The 4594-nt window shown below is 34.3% G+C and overlaps 1 long non-coding RNA gene across 8 annotated transcripts; it reads left to right on the forward strand.

The window, feature by feature from the left end:
* Positions 1–465: 465 nt before the first annotated feature.
* On the forward strand, positions 466–3660 carry LOC106319669. 8 transcript variants are annotated; one of them, XR_001265521.1, is made up of 8 exons: positions 466–754; positions 825–930; positions 1019–1456; positions 1745–2214; positions 2294–2663; positions 2765–2855; positions 2948–3197; positions 3563–3660. It is a non-coding gene; the product is annotated as an uncharacterized LOC106319669 (long non-coding RNA). The 8 variants fall into 8 exon arrangements; XR_001265526.1 differs by lacking the exon at positions 3563–3660 and having other exon boundaries at positions 1019–1186; positions 1312–1456; positions 2948–3278; XR_001265525.1 differs by lacking the exon at positions 3563–3660 and having other exon boundaries at positions 1019–1186; positions 1320–1456; positions 2948–3278.
* The last annotated feature ends 934 nt before the right edge of the window (positions 3661–4594 follow it).

Genomic DNA, 4594 nt, shown 5'->3' on the forward strand with positions numbered 1-4594 from the left:
TCAGCAAGAAATAGATAATAATATAATAGCTGAGGGTAATAAAGAGAAGGAAAATATGGTAGGGTAGTTAGAAAAGAAGTGGAGTATTGAGAATACAAAATTTCCAACTAGGTCAATATAGATTACTTTCCGGGATTTGATGCACATGTGCTTATGAGATTGATGTCCATAAATGAACCGTGGCGGGACTAGAGATAGTATAGAGGGGGGAAATTATATTTATGTAGTAAATTTTTATTTTATTATAACTTGAATAATACTATATTTAAAATTTAAAAATATCTAACAATACTAAAAGTTGAATATGCTCAACATTCAGCCTATCCACGTAAGCATTAAAAATCTACCAATCACAGTGTTATGTTTTGCCATGTCAGCGTTTGCCTTTTTTTTTTTTTTTTTTTCTTTTCCAATCAAACATACCGACTATATTGCTTCGCCATTTGATGACGTTTACCATTTCTCTTTCGTAGCAGTTCCGTTAACTTCTCACATTAGTGATATCATGAATCCTCTTCGACTCCTCTTTATATCTTTATATAATCCAGATGCAAGCGATGGAAACCCTAACAAGCTATGCCAGAAATTAAGATCTACTGAATGAGCACAACGAAAGCTCAGCTTCAATAGGTCTCAGCAGACCAGGAGTATTTCGAGCAAACTCCACCTCGGCCAGTCTTTGGAAATCATTTCTCAGCAGATATCGTTCATCCCTCCTTGCTTATTTTGTTAATGAAATCAAAGAAACTTGCAGGTATTGTTCACCCCTCCTTACTCATTTTGTTGACAAATTCCAAGATTGATTTATAACTTTAAGTGTTCAGATTTTGTTTCGTGTCAGATGCACATGCCGTGTGTTGCTGCTGATTTTTGAGTTTGTAATGAACCAAACACTATGCCTTTCATATGTTCAACTCTGCACTTCTTCAGGTCCCTTCCTTTTTTTTATTCTAGCAACTTAACTTCTACTGCATCCTCTAAAAGTTTCATTGTCCATTCAAAATATTTTTCATCTCAGCTATGTGATCGCTGTGGCATGTTATTTAGACAATTAGCCAGATTTGTATTGGAAGATGAAGATGCAGCCAAAAGGGTCTGACGGACTCCTTTTACCCTACATGGAAACCAGAACTACATAGAGATCCCTAAAGGCACTGCATCGGCAGTGGTTGGGACAATGTATGGGGTAACTAACTTCTTCAATGTTGCTCTGAATACAGTGTTATGCTCTCACATAAATTCGAAGAATTCTTTAATGTATTGTTTGTTTACCATGAAAGCAATTGGTTATGATTGGAAATACAATTCAAGTTGTGCAGAGCCTCCAATGCAGTCTGGGATTTTCAAATCCAGTCTCTTTTTTATCTTTCATCACTCTCTCTCATCACAGCTTGCTCAATAAAAGGGAAAATGAAGTTGCCAGTGTTGTAAATACAATTCTGGTGGTATATTCAAGGTACTTATTCTTGACCACGACTAAGTCTTCTCTATATTGTTTTTCCTTTATTTTCTCAGTGGTAGTGGGTTGCTCTGTCTTCTAGATCCGAGAAGTTCTGATTTTTTTCAATCTTTGTTCTTTGGCTGAATCTATTGATCCGAAACTGTGTGCTAAACTGCGCTTCTTTCTCTGTTTATAGTCTATTTGACATGCCTGTTCGTGCCTGTATATATACATATATATATATACACACAAACATGTAAGAGACTAAGAGTCAGACAACAAATTTTTGATGTTTCACTTCAGGTCAGAATCTCTATTTTGAGTGGGATCTGATGAATGGGGGTATCATTCTCATGTCTCTTCGCCGAGAAAGATGACGTGGAAGCTTCTCTAGACTCCCAGTTAAGTCCATAAGCTCAGTGATGACAAAGCGTGGAAAACTTTAAAGAAATCTGTCAAGGAGGAATGAAGAATACTCTAGAGCCCACGATCTTGAAGTGGTAAAATGGTTGTTAAGAAATCCGTTCACTTCAAACGGATGCAACTTGGAGAAATTGATCACGCTTAACATGTCTGTCTTGAAAGAAGATTACACAAAATAGAATGGCTTTGAGTTGACTTTGAGTTAACCAATCTCGGGTTTGTTAGAGAAATCTCAGTTTTTGATCAGAGGAACCCCAAACACGAAGCTGCTATTAATTTACAGAAAATGTACAAAAGCTTTCGTACCAGGTGAAAGCTCGCGGATTGTGTAGTGCTCGTGGAGGAAACTGGTTAGTATTTTGTTCTCAAAACTTTTTGTGTGTTATTATGTTGTGGTAATCTAATGTTGTATCTTTGTTTCCATCACAGCAAGCTCTTAGATTTTGGTGAGCTGAAGAGAAGTTGTATATCATTCTTTGATATTAAGAAACATGAAATCGCGAATTCAGGTGGCCTAGATCTTGGACAAGAGCAGCTAAGTTTGGCAAAGGTTTGTTAAAGAATGGAAAGGCACAAAAGCTTGCTTTACAACACTCGCTTGAGGCTGTCAGTTATAGAGAGACTAATCTCAGTTTCAGTTTCCTTTTTTTTTTAATTCTACTTTTTGGATTGAGCCTAATCTGATCTTGGTTTATGCACTTTGTTGCAACATATTGACCCTTAGACATTGGTATGGACACAATATTTATTTTTACTACAAGTTGCTCCGCTGTCAGAGTAGAGTCCCTTACTTCTACTGGTAATTACTTCTCACCAAATCTTTTTCCTCATTTATGACAAAAGGTTTGAGCCGAATCAAGAAAAATAAACTTAGATGTGTGTTTGATTGAAATGTTACAGGTTTGATATTGACGAGGGGGAAGAAGTAAACCTTGTGGAGAAGTGTCCTCAATTGAAACTTCAGCAACAGTGCATCAATCACATTGGTCCGGTTAGTATCTATTTCTTTTACCTGCTCCCATAAATTTGAAACCTATTTCTTTTTGTTGTCATGTTTATGCTTTGTGTATATGGAATGGAAAGCTTCTAAGGTTGCTGTGGAAAACGAGAAATTCTTCTACAAGAACAGTGGAGAAATGCTTTAAACTTCTTCTATGGAAGATAGTGATTCCAAATGGATTTGGTGCTCAACACATCGACAGTGTTGTACGTTGGGGAGAAGAAGGGTACGTTTCAACATTCAAGCTTCTTAGCTGGAGAAGCAACTGTTGATGCATGAAGATTTGTTGTTGAGAATGGTGTTCTTAAAGACATCAATCATTAAACTATCTTTGTAAGCAAAATCAACTCATATTTTTTAAGAATCCCTTTAGATTCTTTAAAACCCTAAATAAAAACTTTAATGTCAGTTAAAAATGGCAAATCAGTGATTCTTAAGTCAAAAACAATGTTTAAATCAATTATGATTAACAAATTAGTTTTATGAGAAACCAAATATGTAAAATAAAAGACATCTTCATTAACCAAAATTTAGTTAAGTCTTTATTCAATTTGCTCACACTCCATATGTATATATATGGATGTTAAAGAGACAACAAATTCGGAATTTTTATCATGACTTACATTTCAATGATAGTAATATATATATATATATATACATATTAGATATTAAATATGAACATATGTATTGTCTTGCAGGTTTCTAGCAAGTTTATGTTCTGGAACTTTGTGTATTTGTAACTACCCGGACACATGTGGATGAATAATTTTATTTTCTTTATATGTTTTCATATGCACTAATATTCAATGAAAAAAAATTGTGATGAGTAATGACCAAAAGTGCAATTGGAAGATTACTTTTTATGTATTCTATGAGGTTTCATAAAAGAAAAAAACTAAAGATTTTTGAGAAGAGGCCACAATTCTTAGTTTAGAATCATTGTTGGTTTGTATGAATTAAATATCAAGTTCGGGTAGATTTGTGTAAAAAGTTTGTTCTATAGTTTGGTTTGGTGTGGACAATGATATTATTTGTACGTGTGGATCAATTTTTGATTCAATTTTATTTCTATTATAAAACTGTTCAAGTTGGTATTATAATTCAATGATTAGTTGAGTCTGTTAAGTTGATGACAAAAAGAAAGAACTCGGTGATTTTAAAGTCGAAAAAAAGTTTAAACGAATGTAAATTTTACAATTATTTTATACAAAGCTAAAAAATGTATCTAAATCATAACTAGGATTAGTTAGTTGTTACTCATCCTACTTATCATCCAATATATGATTTCCATATCGATTTCCAGTTATAAGAAACAACAAATTGTGAGTTCAAATTATTTTAAATTTGTTAGACACAAATCGATGAATAAATACAAACAAAATTTAAAATTTCTACCAATTTAATAGTTTAAAATCGATTGTATTATGTATTCACGAAATATGGTCATATATAAGTGTCAACTTTTTAAGTTAACTAAAAACTATATGAATACTCCGGGCGTAGTGTAGCGACCGTGTTCCGAAGATCGATGTTAGGATGATCTGAGGACTGACTGGCCGAACTGTGAGAACGTACTGAATGGATTGGATGATGCTAGAAAGAGCTGATCAGAGTTCGAAGGACTTTCCGTGGGTGGATGGGAGAACTTGGATCGGCGCCTGATTAGTAGCGACTAGAGCGGAACCATGTACCCGATTAAAGCTAGGAACGGATCTGTTTTTGAGCCAAAC

Source organism: Brassica oleracea, unplaced genomic scaffold (assembly GCF_000695525.1).
Source record: "Brassica oleracea var. oleracea cultivar TO1000 unplaced genomic scaffold, BOL UnpScaffold00576, whole genome shotgun sequence".
Taxonomy (NCBI): Eukaryota; Viridiplantae; Streptophyta; class Magnoliopsida; order Brassicales; family Brassicaceae; genus Brassica; species Brassica oleracea.